This window comes from Nycticebus coucang, chromosome Y, assembly GCF_027406575.1.
Source record: "Nycticebus coucang isolate mNycCou1 chromosome Y, mNycCou1.pri, whole genome shotgun sequence".
Classification (NCBI taxonomy): domain Eukaryota; kingdom Metazoa; phylum Chordata; class Mammalia; order Primates; family Lorisidae; genus Nycticebus; species Nycticebus coucang.
Genome location: NC_069805.1, coordinates 21924270 through 21942280, shown reverse-complemented (window position 1 = coordinate 21942280; position 18011 = coordinate 21924270). Strand labels below are relative to the sequence as shown.

The 18011-nt window shown below is 37.9% G+C and overlaps 1 pseudogene; it reads right to left on the bottom strand.

The window, feature by feature from the left end:
* Positions 1-11420: 11420 nt before the first annotated feature.
* Positions 11421-11517, bottom strand: LOC128579232 (uncharacterized; annotated as a pseudogene).
* Positions 11518-18011: the final 6494 nt, after the last annotated feature.

Genomic DNA, 18011 nt, shown 5'->3' with positions numbered 1-18011 from the left:
AAAAACAGTCTTTCCTGAAGCAAGATAATTGTTCAAGCCCAAGAGTTGGAGGTTACTGTGAGCTGTGATGCCATGGCACTGTACCAAGAGTGACACAGTGAGACTCTGTCTCAAAAAAAAAAAAAGAAAGAAAGAAAAAGAAAACAATTTTCCCTATGTATTTTAACTCAAGGTCTACTCATGTATTACTTTACTAACAGAACTTTCGTCATACACTGGCAACCTTTTTATCATTTAGAAAGACTAGACGTTGTAAGTTGGGATTCATTTTTCTTTTATATACACTATTACACAGCAAAGTAAAATCAAATTCAGACATAACAATAGTTACGCCTCAACTCTAACATTGGTACAAAGCCTTTGCACTTTCTTTTTCTTCTTCCCTGAACCAGCACAAATAATGTGTACTGCTCAGACAAGTGGTGTGATCATTTAGTTTCCAACATAGTATTTCACGGTGGCACCTGTGGCTCAAAGGAGTAGGCTGCAATCTCCATATACCAGAGGTGGTGGGTTCAAACCCGGCCCTGGCCAAAAACTGCATAACAAAACAAAACAAAAAGACAATATTTCATATGAATTTTAACAAAAAGATATCTATGAAATGTTTTATTTACTACCTGTACTTTTAACATACTTTGTGCACATCCAGAAAGTCTAGATGTTTCAGATGGGACATAAGTTTGTCCACAGTAGTGTTGAATAAACTTCACACATGTAACACTGGCTATATCTGAAAGTGTCTTCTAAAAAGGAACATTCTGGTCTAGAATCCATCATTTCATCCAACTCCTCTCCACCAACAACCCAGTGAATATAAGCACGTGTTACTTTAGATGTTATCATTTCACTTCTAAACATCCTTTTCAGAAGACAGACTTTCTATGAATTGATACACAAAGTATACAAAATGTTAGCTTACTAACTCTACTTTTATCATACATTGGCAACCCCTTTAATATCCAGCAACTATATATTATAAAATTGGCCCTCATTTGTCCAGTATAAATACAGTATATACAATATGGCAAAGTTAAACGCAATTCTCATAAAATACAGCAATGAATAAACTGAAATTATCTAGTACACGATAGCAAAACACCTTTTGCAATTTCTTCCCTCCCACCTCCTGAGCATGATGAACAAGCACAGAGAGCATACTGTTCACAGAGGTGGTTTTAACAATTCTACTTCCAAACACAGTATTTCCAAACAGTTTTTAAAAACTATTTACAAAGTATTATTACACTACTACTACTTTTAAATACATAAAGCACTTCTAAATTTCTAGAAAGACTAGATATTTCAAATAAGAACTTGTCCACTATGTACATAGCACTGTTAAATAAAATTGCACATGCAGCAATGGTTATTATCTGAGGTATACAACCATTTTGGGTTTCAACCATTCCCTCCTTATTTCTTTCTCCCTGCTTTCAATTCAATGACAAGTACAGGCATGTGTAATGCATAGAAAAGGTTGAACAAATTCATACCCCAAAGTCATTTGCAGAGGATAATCTTTCCTATGAATTTCAGCACAAAGCATACAAGATGTGCTAATTTTACTAAGTACTTTGTCATACTTGGAAAATGCTTTAACATCTGGAGATATATAGACTCATCTGTCCATTATATACACTATATACATAGCAAAATAAAATGCACAAGACAAAATGGTATCTGAAAATGATCAAGCACAAATACACACGCCTATTACTTTGGCAATTCTTCCCTCCCACCTCTTCCAAACCACTGAAGAAATATGCACAGAACTATACTGCTCACAGAGGTGGTTTAACAATTCTATTTGTAAAAAAAAAAAAAAAAAAAACAGTATTTCCTGTGAGTTTTAGCAAAAATATTTACAAAGTGATATTTTACCACCTCTACATTTAACATAAGTTAGGCACTTGAAACATCTAGGTAAACTAAATGTTTCAGGTTAGGATTTAATTTGTCCACTATATACACAAATGTCTTAAATAAAACACACACCTCTGTAACAAGAGGTATGATGTCTTGGAGAGTATGCTGTCACTGGGCGGTAGGGGGAAGGAGGAAAAAGTATGCAGACAAGGGTTCTGTGCCAGTGAGTTAGACTAGCTCAGATTGCTTAGTTGTTGTGTATGTGCCTTTTAGTTAATATTGCTGTGTATTAGAGGATAAGCTAATCTGAATGCTCAATGTATGTTAAAACATGGGTAGTAAAATAATAAATTTATATATGTCCTTTTGTCACTTTTTAGAAAGGACTGTCTTCGAGGAGTGACCTCTGTTAATCTACTTATTAGAGCTGGACCGATTCCTATATTTAGTCCGTGGAGAAGGAAAGAAGAAGAGGAAAGGTGAAGGGAAGGGCTCTTTGCTAGTATCTCCATAAGTTGAAGACAGTTTTAGATTATAACCATGGATCTGTATGTGCATTTTTAGTAAAGTATCTGTGTTTGTTGTAGATAAAGTTCATTATTTTTCAACATCAAAGCTTTGGAGATTTCCTGAAGTGACAAATGTATGATAAAAAGTAGAACAAGTGAATCAGCCATTTTGTGAGTATCTTTTTGTTATAATTGATAGGAAAGATGCTTCTTGGACATGGACTTGTTAAACCCCCTCTGAGCAGTGTATATCAAGACTTGTTCACTAGGTTGGCAGCAGAGGGGCAGAAGGAAGCATGAATGGAGAGATGTGTGTAGGTGTGTTCACGTTACATTTTGATGGTAACCTCTGTTGTATGTGCCTTCCTTTTGACTATACTATAAAAATATACATTGAGTAATTCAATGGAAACATACCTTCTTGCTAATATTTTAATGGTATACATTTGATAATTATTCTAAAAACATTATACTTGGTGTACTTTTGCTTTATATTTGATTTTATTTTTATTACTTTTTGTTGTTGTTACAGTTTTGCCGGGGCTGGGTTCGAACCCGCCACTGTTGGTATATGGGGCCGGTTCCCTACTCACTGAGCCACACACACTTAATGCTCACTTATATTTCATTTTAAAGTGAGCATTAAGGGAATGCAGTATATATATTTTCGTTTTTTGGAATGCAGTATTTTATTTGGAACACTGTCAGTACTTCTATCCAGATGTTTGTTGCCATTTTTGTCTTCTATGAAATTTTCATCCCAAGAAAGGAAGGATTACATTCTATCCTAACAGATTGAGTTGGTTTAGTGTATTCTTGGTTATCAAAATACTCATAGAAGTCTTTGGGATTTTGGATTGGTAAAAATTCATGATGTGTGAAAAAGCATGATACATAGTGTCCGATCTCAAACACAGAAAATTGGATGTTGTGTATGTACACTGGAGATCTAGAAGGACGTGTCAAAATATAAATTGCTTGTGGTTGTGGATGACTTTGTTCTTTGCTTCTTGTGTTTTTAAGTTTCCTATACTGCATATATTAACTTTAAAAACAAATAACGGTTATTGTAAAAATGTGTATGAATCCTCTGGGGCTTGTAGAACACAGCTAGCATGCTCCATTAAAAAAAGAAAAGAAAAAAACACTATGGAATACTATTCCACAGTGAAAAGGAACAAACTACTGATATATATGACAACCCAGAAAGGTCACAAGGGAAATTTGATGAATGAAAAGAACTAATTTCAAATGGTTGACTATCGTGTAAATTTTATTTAAATCATATTATCATAATGGCAGAATTATAGAGATGAAGAACAAATTAGTGATTTCCAGGGGTTAGAGCAGATAGGGGTAGGTATGAGCATAAAAGAATAGCATGAGAGAGATCTTTGTGATAATGATAGGAATGTACCAGTTTATTTTAAGATAGAGCCTCACTCTGTTGCCAAGGCTTGAGTGCCATGGCCTCAGACTAGCTCACAGCAACCTCAGAGTCCTGGGTTCTCGTGATCCTCCTGCCTCATCCTCCAATGTAGCTGGGACTACAGAGGCTGGCCACAACACTAAATTTTGAATGTTTATTATAGATGGGGTCTCCCTCCTTCTCAGGCTGGTCTTGAACTCCTGATGTCAGGCAATCCTCCCACCTTAGGCTCCCACTGTGCTTAGGATTATAGGTGTGAGCCACCTTGTATCTTGATTCAAGTATTTGTGATATTAACCTACAAATGATAAAATAGCACAAAACTACTTATATACATTGTATTCATGTCAGTATCTTGACTTTCATTCAGTCAATACAAGATGTAAAAAAATTGAGTGAAACTGGGTTTGGCCTACACGAACCTCTCTGTATTATTTTTGCAACTTCTTATTGTAAAATCAAAAGTTAAAAAAAAGATAGTTGCACATACAAGAAAATTCATAGCAAAATAAAATGAATCATAAATAATTTTATTCAAATTCTCCAGATTTATACTCAATATTTGTTTCTGAAATTCATGTAACCCCTTATATAATGGTTTTAATATTTTATCTTTTGTCTGTATATTTTTTTCACTTTTCTTTATAGCTCTTCAATACAAGCCAGAGTATTGAGTTGCCCAGTTAGGAGCCTCTGACTGACTATTCTAATTAAATTTCTTCTTGGCCTACATTTGGCTTCTTCACAAAAAGGCTTTCGGGCTGGGTGCAAGCAGTGGCTCAGGCCTATAACCCTAGGACTCTGGGAGTCTGAGGTGGGAGAATCCCTTGAGTTCAGGTATTTGACACCAGCTAGAGCAAGAGCAAGACTCCTTCTCTATAAAAAAAAAAAAAAATGATAAAATTAACCTGGTGTCCTGCAGGCACCTGTAGTCCCAGTTACTTGGGACCCTGAGGCAAGAAAAGCTTGAACCCAAGAATTTGAGGTTGCTGGAGTTATGCTGCACTATGATGCACTGACTCTCTAGCCTGGGCAACAGGGTGAGACTCTGGCTGTCCCCTTCTACCCCCACCAAAAAAGTGAAAGGCTTTTGGTCTTTTGAATCACTTGCTGATAGGAAGAGACTTCACTGTAACCCATAAACACACTACATATTTTAGAATTAATCCTGGCATTTAGTCATATTCAAAAAAGTGATCAAATTCACAATCTAACTTTCATTTCATTCTGGAGTCATGGTCAGTTTCTCTGCGAAAATCACTTCTCCGCCTTTTGGCTAAGATCAACTGGAGTTTCTCTGCCCACATGGTAATTTAGAGACAGAAACTCAATGAGCAGAAATACCAAATAACAATCCGTTTCAATAAGTGTGTGATGCACCTAAAAAAAGTTATACTTCACAGATTTTGCCTAAGAAAAGGAAGTCTGTCACATTAAGGATCTTTTTTATTTCATTGAAGCAGAAACTCACTCTTGTCTCCCTGAGTAAAGTGCTGTGGGATCATCATAGCTCATAGCAACCTCAAACTCTTGGACTCCAGTGATCCTCTTGCCTCAGCCTCCCAAGTAGCTGGGACTGTAGGCACTCACCACAATTCCTGGCCAGTAATTATGAATTGGGCTGCAATAAACATTCTGTTTCAAATATCTTTGTTATCAAGTGATTTCTGTTCTTCTGGATATATACCTAGTAGAGAAATTGAAGGATCGAATGGCAGGTCTATTTTTAGATCCCTAAGTGATCTCTGAACATCTTTCCGAAAGGAACGTATTGCTTTGCATTCCCACCAGCAGTGCAGAAGTGATCCCTTTTCTCCACATCCATGCCAACATCTCCGGTTTTGGGATTTTGTGATGTGGGCTAACTTTACTGGGGTTAGATTTGACATGGATGGAGCTGGAACATAGTCTTCTTAGCAAAGTATCTCAAGAATGGAAGAAAAAGTATCTAATGTACTCATCCCTACTATGAAACCAATTTATAGCTTTCATATGAAAGCTATAACCCAACTATAGCCCAAGAAGAAGGCGAAAGAGGAAAGGGAGGGGAAAGGAGAGGAGTGGGAATGATGGGTGGAGGGAGGGTAATTGGTGGGAGCACAACTATGGTGCATTTTACAAGGGTACAAGTTAAATTTATTGAATGTAGAATATAAATGTCTTAACACAATAACTAAGAAAAAGCAACGAAGGCTATATTAACCAGTTTGATGAAAATATTTCAAATAGTATATAAAACCAGCACATTGTACCACCACCCCCCCAAAAAAAAAATTCCTGGCTAGTATTAGAGACAGGGTCTTGCTTTTGGCTCAGGCTGGTCTCAAACTTGTGAGTTCAAATAATACACCTTCCTCAGCCTCCTAGAGAGCTAAGATTTCATGTGTGAGCCCTCGCAACCAGCCACATGTTAAGGATCTTGAGAGAAGTTTATTTTGGATTAATTGGATGGACCCTAAAAACAATCACATGTATCCTATGTGAACACTCAAAGAACAGACACTTCAAGATGGATCCTCAGTGGGTACCTGAGCCTAAATTGAAAATAGCGCTAATTGGCCATTTGCTAAATAGAAGTTACACACTTACTCTGCATTCCCAGAAAAATCCCTACGATTTTAATTTTGGGAATTTCATAACTGTCTGTTCTTGCTTAGTGTTACGTGAACCTCCTAATAGACTGTGCCCTGCATGGACCAGTCAAAACTTAGCAAGTGTAGACTGAAATCAGAACTCAGTACATTTGTGTCCTTCATTTGAATAGGCAAACCAGAGAGGAAAGCTGGGAGGTACTTTGTAAAAAGGAATAGTGTCTTTGTTCTCTCTGAAAACACTTTTGTTTTGTACTAAATCAAGGATGCTATCCTTGGCTTGCAATCGGTTCACTGGAAAATAGTCTCTTTCCATTTATCTTAAAATAAAATCTTCAATGGATTTTTTGACCCTTATGACAGGCAGAGGAAGATTAAAAATGCACAGAAGGGAAGGCCGTGAGAACACAAACCAGCAAGTGATGTGGTCAGAAACCAAGGAATGGCAGCTCCCACCAGAAACTGGGAAAGACAAGGAACATACTCTCTTATAGAACCTCCAGAGAAAACGTGGCCCTCCCAATATCTTAACCTTGTACTTTTGGCCACTACAATTGTGAGAGATGGGTCGTTGCTGTTTGGAACCACATGCTTTGTAGGAATTTCCAATAGCAGCCCTAAAAAACTAAAAAAGTGCATCCTTAAAGCACTTTATTGATTCCTCCTTCCTTCTACATGAATTTCTTATTCTCTATGGACTTTCTGTCAAAGATAGTGTACTGAAAGAGAAACATAAGATGGAGGGCTCACATAGGAAATCAAGGATCAGCAGTCATATTTTCAAACATTACACCATTCTTACACATGACTCCACAGTGTTCATCCATTCACGACCACCAATGTCCAGAAGATGTGAAAAACAAGTCAAAGTTTTGCTTTTGATGGGCTGATTGTCTTCAAACAAAACTCCCATGCTGTTCAAAAATCAACACGTGAAGTTCAGGTTTATACATTTATCTCTGCCTCATTCTATAAGATAGAGGAAGTGGTGATCCCAGACATGGGATCCCCCAACAAAGGTGGTGGTAGAGGAGGAGGCCTCCAAAGGTAATGGCAGTGATGATAGTTTTCTAATTAGTCCAGGTAAATGAGTTGGAGGAGGACAAGAAACTCCTTTGCATAGATGTGGCACTGGTATACCTGCTGGTAGGGATGGCCCTCTATCTGCCTGTGGATGTGCTGGGGAAGATCTTAAAATGTAAAGCAACTTGAGGGTCCATGCATTTGCAATACAAATAATCACTTAATTAAATGCTTGCAATAAAATATGCAGTGTAGAATACATAAGAGTATATGGTGATTTCTTAGAAATTGTACACTGCTTATTAATTTATCAATGCTCAAGGCAATACAATATGCAAAATATGTATAAATGTACAGATATATGATAAAGATTTTAAAGTCTATACTCTATACAGTGACTACAGTTGGTGTCTCCTGCCTATATTCCTAGCACTCTGGGACACCAAGGCAGGTGGATGGATTGACATCAGGAGTTTGATACCAGCCTCCTCAAGAGGGAGACCCCTAATCTACTAAAAACAGGAAAACCTAGCAAGATGTTGTTGTAAAGTACCTGTATTCTCAGCTACTAGGAAGGCTGAAGCAAAAGGATCACTTGAGCCAGGAGTTTCAGGTTGTAGTGAGCTATGATGTTATGACACTTTACCCAGGAAGACAGAGTGAAAGTTACTTAAAAATATAAAAAAAAAAATAAAAAGATTTGAATGCAGCTCTCACCTGCCTAATTAAGTTCTCTTACTGTTTTTCCCATTGGGATTTTGTACATCACCGTGACTCAAGTAACATCACAGTTTACAACACTGCACGGAGCCACTTATGTGGGAAGCTATTGAAAGGACCTATTTAGACACATGTCCAAAAAGATCCATTTTATACAAGCATACAATTTACTATGCCTAGCTATAGGCTCAATTTTTTCTTTTCTTTTTTTTCACTCTAAAATGATTCAGTTTACATTATATAAGTTTTTCTTCAATTTAGAAAAAAACACAGAGAAAGAGAGAGGGTAAGAAAAGCAGCAGAAACACTGAGCAATGTCAACCATGGGCCAGGTCTACAATCGCCATTAAAAATGGGCAGTTTTTATTTTGATAATCTCACTAAATACATCCTTTTTTGTTTTTTAATAGAGGAGAAAGGAGATCATGGGGAAGAAGCTAATTGTTTCTCCATTTTGCCATCACTTTGTGTTTTTCAGAGTGAATCCAAACAGTTCTTTCGACCAGCAGAACACAGGAAACATAGATGAGGTTACTTTAAGGCTTGGACACTCCTTGGCTGAGGGAAGTGGGGCAGGGAAAGGTTAGGTGCACTGACATTCCAAATATACTCTGCCCACTGAGGAAGAGAGATTTTTTGCTAGCAACACGTGCTTAGAACATGTGTGAATTGGCATATCTCAAGCTGTGAAGTAGATGCAAGGCAGGCAAAAGCCTCAATTTTTTCTAAGCATCACAGGTCTTAAAGCATGTCTTAGTTTCTGGAATCTTCAAGGCTAATCTGTTCTTAAACCTGAACAATATGTATCTACCAAAGGACAACAACATACCACTTCTTGCATCAACATACGGTGGACATTACTGTTTATCAGTGACTAAAAAGTTTACTGGGAAAAATCAGTAGGAAGCTCAGGACACTATCTCATTGCAACTTCCATCTCCAGACTTCCACAGCTGGTCCTTCACCTCCCTCAGGCTTTTCCTCCTGTGTCACTTTCTCAGAGAGGCCTTAGCTGCACAATCTACTGAAAGGTCCCAATTTCATGCCCACTCCACTCCATTTCCTTTCCCTGCTTCCCTGATTAGTTCGTTGTGTAGCCTGTCATGATATGTATGTATCTATTGATTTTATTTTATTAGTCACTGGAGAAAATGTTTCTTTATTTCCACATTCACTACAGAGTGAGGTCCCTGTGATCAGAACTTTTCTCTGTGTGTGTCTTTCATGGTGTGTCAGCATTAAGAGCAAGTCTGGCATTATAGTAGGTGCTCAACAAATGTTTGTGGAAGGAATTAATGAAAATCACATTTGGTTATCAACCATAATCTGTGTGCCATTCCACAGGTTACACTTAACAGTACAGCGGAGTTCTTTCAGAATTTCCATCCACATAGTTATATTTTAGTACATAGGGCCATTAAAATCCATATATTGCACCTCAGTTAAGCTGGTGAACATTTCTGTAATACTTAAAAAAATACTCTGGGAGGCTGAGGCGGCTGGATTGCCTGATCTTCAGAGTTTGCAACTAACCTGAAGAAGAGTGATACCTTCTCTCTACTAAAAATAGAAAAAACAGCTGAATGTTGTGGCACCTGCCTGTATTCCCAGCGACTTGGTAGAGTGAGGCAGGTGGATCACATGAGCCTAAAAGTTTGACAATGCTGTGACTAATGAGAAAAGGGCACTCTACCTAGGGTGACAGAATGAGACTGTCTCAAGAAAAAAAAAGTTTGAATGCAGTTCCTACACACCTAAGTCAGTTCTCCTGCTACCTCCTCATGAATGCAAGTCATTTGTCTTCAGGTGAGGGCAGAGCCTAGGAGAATGAGCCATTAGGAGTGAAAATGGGCAGATGTGAAAAGGCAAGGAGGATAGAAAAAGAATGAAAATAAACTTGTGTGTCTGCAGTGCAGCTTCTAGTGAGGAAAGTAACAACTGATAAGTGCAGAGTAGCCAGAACTTGTGGACTGCTGGCCTTGATTGGTCATTATTTTGGATTCTACGTAAGCATTCCTAATTCTATATGAAATCAGCACATTGTACCCGATAAATGCATTAATGTATACATGATCTATGTGTTTATGTAATAATAAAAAAGAAAAAAGAAATTAATTAAAATGAAAATATAAAAAAGAAAGGGAAATTCATTGGAGCTGTATCAGGTTTGAATAATGGATAACACTAGAATAACGTACTTGTGTGAAAGTTGAAAAGACTGATCTCCTGTTCTCTGAGTGCTCTTTAGAGACAACATCCTAAGTTTCATCCATGTTTCTCCATTTTTGTTTGTATGTACACATGTGCATTTTAAAAACTTCCCAAGCAGACACAGTGGCTCATACCTGTAATCCTAACGCTCTAGTAGGCCCAGGTGTGTGGATTGCTTGATATCAGGAACTAGAGACCAGCTTCAGCAAAGGTAAGGATCCTCTAAACTAAAAATAGACAATCTGGGCTGGGCACCTCTAGCTCACCTGCCAGGACGCCAGCCACATGCTCCTGGGCTGGTGGATTCGACCAGGCCAGGGTTGGCAAAACAACAATGACAACAATAACAAAAAAATAGCTGGAGGTGTTGTGGTGGGCGCCTGTAGTTTCAGCTACTTGGGAGTCTGAAGCAGGAGAATCGCCTAAGCCCAAGAGTTTGAGGTTTGTGGAGCCATGAGGCTAATTGCACTCTGCAGTGGGGACATAGTGAGACTCTGTCTCACAAAAAAAAAAAAAGGAAAGAAAGAAAGAAAAAGAAAACCTAGCCCACCAGGGCACTCCCCACCACGACCACAGAGCAAGACTCTGCCTCGAAATAAATAAATAAATACTTCTTACTCTGATTATCAAAACGTCCCAAGAAGATCCTTGGCACTGCCCCGCAGCTCCTCGCCAGACTGATCTTTTGCAGGTGCACACCTCAGCGCAGAGGTCGGGGATGGAGCTGGGAGCCCCAGGCGGGGAAGCTCCTGGCGAGTGGTGATTGCCTGACGTGGTGGCTGTGCATCCAGCATGAGAAACTCTGGGCCAAGGAGCCAGCGGATTCGCCTTTCTGGGTGGTCCCAGGCACATTTCAGCTAATCCAAGAGTAAATGACAAACTGAGAAAAAGAGTGCCAACTCCAGATCAACATATTTAGAGGAAATTGGAAGAGGAGGAGCTTACTACCCCATTCTTTGAGGACTTTTTAAGGAATGCAGTTCTAGCAGTGAGCTTCCAATCTTGGAGCAGAAACTAGAAACATCACCAGAGCAACAAGAACAGGAGTACAAAGGGAGAACTATCAACCATCAGTAGTCAACCGTCACCCCACGTAAGCTCTGTGGGAGGCACATCTCACGCATGCACATGAAAAACAAATCATGCTAATGAACTACAAAAGGATCAGAGAATACATTTTAAACATTTTTTGGAGACAGAGTCTCACTTTGTCGCCCTCAGTAGAGTGCCATGGTGTTACAACTCATAGCAACCTCCAGCTCTTGGCTTAGGTGATTCTCTTGCCTCAGCCTCCAGAGAAGCTGGGACTACAGATGCCTGCCACAATGCCTTCTGCTATTTTTTTGTTGCAGTTTGGCCGGGAACGAATTCGAACACACCACCCTTGGTGTATCTGGCCGTAGCCATACTCACTGAGCAAAGGTAAGGATCCTTTGCAAAGGTAAGGACCCTTTGCTCAGTAAGTATGGTTGAGGATGGGCACAGGCACTGCCCAAAGAATACATTTTTTAATTTACCTTTTTATCCTACATGGAATCTGGAACTGTATTGATGCTTAATAATTGTTAAATAAAGTACTCAATTTTTAATGCTTGTTTGCTATCCATATAGACTGTAGATGATTGTCTAAATCTGTATTTCCCTTCATTGATTCATCTTATTTCAGTGAATGAAAGATATCATGTATCTACTGCTTTTTTTCTATATGTTTTAGGAAAATGAGTGCACCAGGGAGATTACCCTCTAAAAACGGAGGTGGTCATATCTATGTAGTTCTTTTGTATACCACAACACATTGGTAATTGATAATAAAATTGAAAAAAAGACAGATAAAATTGAAAAGATTGTCTTACAATTTCACTTTTACTGTATATGGAGATAACCTAAAAAGTATGTTGGCAACGTTATTTAAAGCTCGGATAGAGGGCATTAAGTACATAGACCAATGAAAGTGAAAAATATAGTTTTGTTTCTCTTATGGCTGTTGAAGCCAAGACACAGTTTTAAAAACCCCTGAGAGAGTCAGTACACAGTATCCAAATTAGGTCAAAACATGCAAAAGACACCCCATTTCCTCCAATGCCCAAATACATTCTTAGAAGGATACAAGTCTATGATCTACTTGCTATGATCCTGAGTATAAATAATATCAAGTACCAATATAGTGAATGATCAAATTATGTTATATAACTGTTATTTAAAATTCCTATTTTCCTGCCATGGGATTGATTTTTCAAAAATATACTGTTAATTTGTTTTCCATGTGATTGAATTTTCTTTCAGACTCTTTCCTTAATGTCAGAATTTCTAAATTTCAAAGTCCTTTTACATTTGTAATTTATTAGTTTTATGATCCATTATAGACTTGATTAAGCCATTATGTATTAGTTATAAGTTTTCTCATTGTTTTTGTTGTTCATTGAATTAAATAGCATTTTATATATTTTCCAAGAAAAAAAAAAGAAGATTCTTAACCACAAAATCTTAGGAACTATTCATTTATTTTGATTATTTGAAAACTAAAGATATAAATCATTGGTTCAAAATCATAGTGCCAACTGGAAGAGGTCATAACGGGTTTATGAGAGGGGTTGTCTAGCCCCTCTCACCTGGTCCCCTTCTCTCTCTCTGTCTCAATGCTTCTCATTAACAGAACATAATCATAAGGACGTGCACATGATACAAGAGGCCACTGTCTGCTGAACCTTAAACCAGCTAGCCCAGGTCTCTGGGAAAGTGTGTATGACAACTATGTGATCCATGACATCGTTAGCCAGTACAAAGATTTGAAAGTAGTGTTTGATGACTCCCTCATCAAGTTTTCTGTTATTCTAAATTACTTACACTCAGTGCATATTAATAAAATTACAAAATAATACTACACTATAAATAATAAGCTAGTCACCTTAGAATGTTACTCTGAGCTTTCCTTGTGCTGTGCAGTAAAGAGTAATATACAATAGACAATGAAGTAGTTTTCTATCTTGGAAGGCACATGAAATGAGTTCATGCTGAATCTTTCCCAACAGTGATTTCAGTTAGGTGTAAGTCAAACTGCTTACCTCAAAGGCCACATGGCTGAGTGCACTTTACAAGGGTACTTTCACAATCGACTTCAGAGGTTACAGTGCAGGATAATAGAAAGTCTTTTCCTCTGCAGTACAAGGGGACAAACAGGATCACCTCACATTTTCCCAGCTCTGTGGTTTACAAAAATATGAGTCTAGCAGCATGGCCTACAAAGGTCTCAGGTTACTGAAGTGGCCTCACTCTCTTGGAGCATTGTTGAAGCTTCAGAACATAGCTGTGATATGGGTTGAATCCTAATGGACACATGATTTCTACAAACCTCTACCAGTACATACCAGATGAAAACTTTATTTTACTTTATTTATTTATTTATTTATTTATTTATTTATTTATTTATTTATTTTACATGGAATCTTATTTTGTCACCGTGGGCAGACAGCCATGGTGTCATACCTCACGTCAAACTTTAACCCGTGAGTTCAAGTGATCCTCTCCCCTAAGCCACCTGAGTATCTAGAACTACAGGAATGCACCACAACACCCAGCTCCTTTTTCTATTTTAGTGGGGGGTGGTGTCTGGCTGTTGCTCAGGATGGTCTCGAACTCCTTTCATCAGGAGATTGACACGATCTGGCCTTCAGAGTGCTAGGATTACAGGTGTGAGACACTGTGCCCAGCCAGCTAAACAAAATCTTCCAAAAAAGGAAAAGCCCTGGACCAGATTGTTTTATACCACAATTCTACCAAACCTTCAAATAAGAACTACTACCTATATTGCATGATCTATTCCAAAACATAGGGAAGTAAGTAATCCTCTCCAATTCATTCTACTAAGCAAATATCACCCTGATTCCCAAACCAGGAAAGGACCCAACAAAAAAAGGAATGTATAGACTAATATCACTAATGTATATCAATGCAAAAATATTCAATGAGATCTTAGCAAGGAGAATACTGTGCCACATTAAAGAAGTTATACATCAAGATCAAGTAGGATTTATCCCAGGGATGCAAGGTTGGTTCCACATATGTAAATCCATAAATATAATTCACCACATAAATAAAATCAAACACAGTAAGCATATGATTCTCTCGACGCAGAAAAGACTTTTGGCAATATCCACTATCCTTTCTTGATAAGAATGCTTAAGAAAGGGCCGTGTGTGGTGGTTCACACCTGTAATCCTAGCACTCTGGGAGGCAGAGGTGGATGGAATACTTGAACTCAGCAGTGTAAGACCAACCTGAGCAGAAGTCAGACCCTGTCTATGAAAAATAGCTGGGCATTGTGATGGGTGCCTGTAGTCCCACCGACTCGGGAGGTTGAGGCAAGTAAACAGCTTTAGCCCAGGTATTTGAGGTTGCTGTGAGCTATGATGCCATGATACTCTACCCAGGGCAAAGAATGAAACTCCGTTTCAAAATAAATAAATAAATAAAAGGAATGCTTAAGAAAACAATCTTAGGTGGGACATTTCATAAACTGAAAGAGGCCATCTCCAAGAAACCCACAGCAAATATCATATTGAATTTAACCAAACTGAACGTATTTCCATTGAGATCTGGAACAAGACAAGGATGCCCAAACTTGCCCCTGCTATTCAACATAGTGCTGGAAGTCCCAGCCATCAAAATCAGGGAACAGAAGGAGATCTAATTGTATTCAAATGGGGAGAGAGGAGCTCAAACTCTCTCTCTGTACAGATGACATGATCTTATACCTAACTACAACTAGGAATCAACTACAAAACTCTTAGAGGTGATCAAGGGAAATTACAGCTTCTCGGGATACAAAATCATTGCTCACAAACGTGTAGCCTTCGTATATGCCCAATAACTGCCAAACTGAGAATGAAGTCAAAGAATCTATACCTGTTACAGTAGCTCCAAAGATGAAATACCTGGGACTACATCTAAGAAAGGAAGTAAAACATCTCTATGAAGAAAGGTATGAAACACCAAGAAGAGAAATAGCAGAAGATCTTAACAAATGGAAGAACATATCATGCTCATGGCTGGGAAGAGTTAACATTGTAAAAATGTCCACACTGCCAAAAGGAACCTACAGATTCCATGCAAGCCTCACCAAACACCAAAATCACACTTTAAAGAACTTTTAAAACAGTAATTCATTTCATGTGGAACCAGGAAAAAAAACAAATAGTCAATCCAATTCTTAGACATAAAAACAAACCTGGAGGCAATACAGTACAAGACTTCACATTACACTACAAGTTGATAGTGATCCTAACAGCACGGTACTGGCACAAAAAGAGAGGCATAGATGTGTAGAATAGGATAGAGAACTTAAAGATGAACCCAGCTACATATGGGTTTTTGATCTTTCATAAACTAAACAAAGCATTCACTAGGGAAAAAAAATCCTATTTAATAAATGATGCTGCGAGAACTGGTTAGCCATGTGCGCAAGTCTGAAACAGAAAGCACACTTCTCAACATTGACAAAAATTGGTTGTCACTGGATAAAAGATTTAAATTTAAGACACAAGACTATACAAATTCTAGAAGGGAGTGTGGGGAAAACTCTTGAAAATACCAGCCTTGGAAAACATTTTATGAGGAAGATGCCCCCAGCAATTGCAGTGACACCAAAAATAAATAAGTGCATTCTGATCAATCTATGAAGCTTTTGCACAGCTAAGGGTACCACATCCGGAGTAAACAGACATAATTAGAAATGGGAGACTTTTGCATGTTACAAATCTGATAAAGACCTGATAACCAGAATCTACAGATAACTCACATTAATCTATGAGAACAGAGCAAATAACCCTATTTATAAATGGGCAAGAGACTTGAAGAGAAACTTTTCTGAAAATAACAGATGAATTGTCAGCAAACATATGAAAAAATACACACTGTCTTTAATCATCAGAGAAATGCAAATCTAAACCACTCAGATATCACCTAACTCCGGTGAGATTAGCTCACATCACAAAGTCCCAAATCTGAAGGTGCTGGGGTGGATGTGGAGAGAAGAGAACACTTCTACACTGCCGGAGGGATTACAAACTAATAGAACCTTTATGGAAAGAAGTATGTAGAATTCTTAAAGCACTGAAAGTCAACCTTGCTTTTTATCTTGCAATTCAATTACTAGGTACCTACTCAGAAAAATAAAAATCATTTCACCACAAAGACATTTCCACTAGAATATTTATCGCAACTCAATTCATAATTGCCAAGTCGTGGAAGCAACCCAAACGCCCATCAGTTCATCAAGGATTAAAAAACTGTGTTACATGCATTGAGTACTATTTAGCCATAAGAAAAGATGGAGACATTACATCTTCTAAGTTCACCTGGATTCAGTGAACAATATTCTTCTTAGTAAAGTATCTCAAAAACGTAAAAAAAAAAAAAATCCCATATACTCAATACTAATATGATATGAAACCAATATATAAACAATTACATGCCCACAGGAGCAATAAAACAGAAATATAGTCTAGCAAGGCGAGGAAAGAAGAGGGAGGGAGTGGTAGGAGAGTGAGTGTTGGCGAGAGGGAGGGCAATTGGCTTGATCTCACCTAATGTGCGCAATGTCAGCGTGTTCAGCACACCACCTGGTGAAGGCCTCTTCTGCAACTTCAACTTTACCTTGAAAGTGAGAACAGGTAACCTAAACACTATGCCCTCATATTAATTTGTGGTAAAAAAATAAATAAATAAATTTTTAAAAAGAAACAAAATACCTTTGAATACTATCCGACAATGAAAAGGAACAAACTACTGATACACCTGACAACTCAGATGGAGTTACATGGGAATTGTGATGAATGAAAGGAAGTGATCTCAAAGGTTGCATAATACATAAATTCCATTTATATAGTATTATCACAATGACAGAATTATAGAGATGATGAACGGATTAGCAATTTCCAGGAGTTAGAGCTGGTAGGGTTAGGTATGCCTATAAAAGAGTAGCATGAGAAAGATCTTTGTGATGATGACAGTAATTTGTCTTTTTTGTTTTAAGGCAGAGTCTAACTCTCTCAGGGCTAGAGCGCCATAGCGTCAGACTAGATTACAGCAACCTCAGAGTCCTGGGTTAAAGTGATACTCCAACCTAAGCCTTCCAGGTAGCTGCGACTACAGGGGCTGGCCAACACTCTAATTTTTCTATTTTTAGTATAGATGGGGGTCTTCTTCATTCTAAGGCTGGTCTTGAACTCCGGAGGTGAAACAATCCTCCCACCTCAGGCTCCCATAGTGCTAGGATTAGAGGTGTGATCCACTTTGTATCTTGATTGAGGTATTAGTGATGTACAAGTGATCAAATAGGGCAAAACTGCTTATATAGATTGTATTGATGTTAATATCTTGACTTTCATTCAGTAAAACAAGATGAAAAATAGGGGGAAACTGAATTTGGCCTACATGGATCACTCTGTATTATTTTTGCAACTTGTTATTTCAAAAGCAACAGTTAAGAAAAGACACAATTGCATATATCAGGAAACTCAAAGCCAAATAAAATGAATCATAGAACATTTTATTCAGAGTGTCCAAATGTAGACTCAATATTTGTTTCTAAAATATATGTTACCCTTATATAATGGTTTTACTATTTCATCTTTCTTTTCTATAATTTGTCACTTTTTTTAC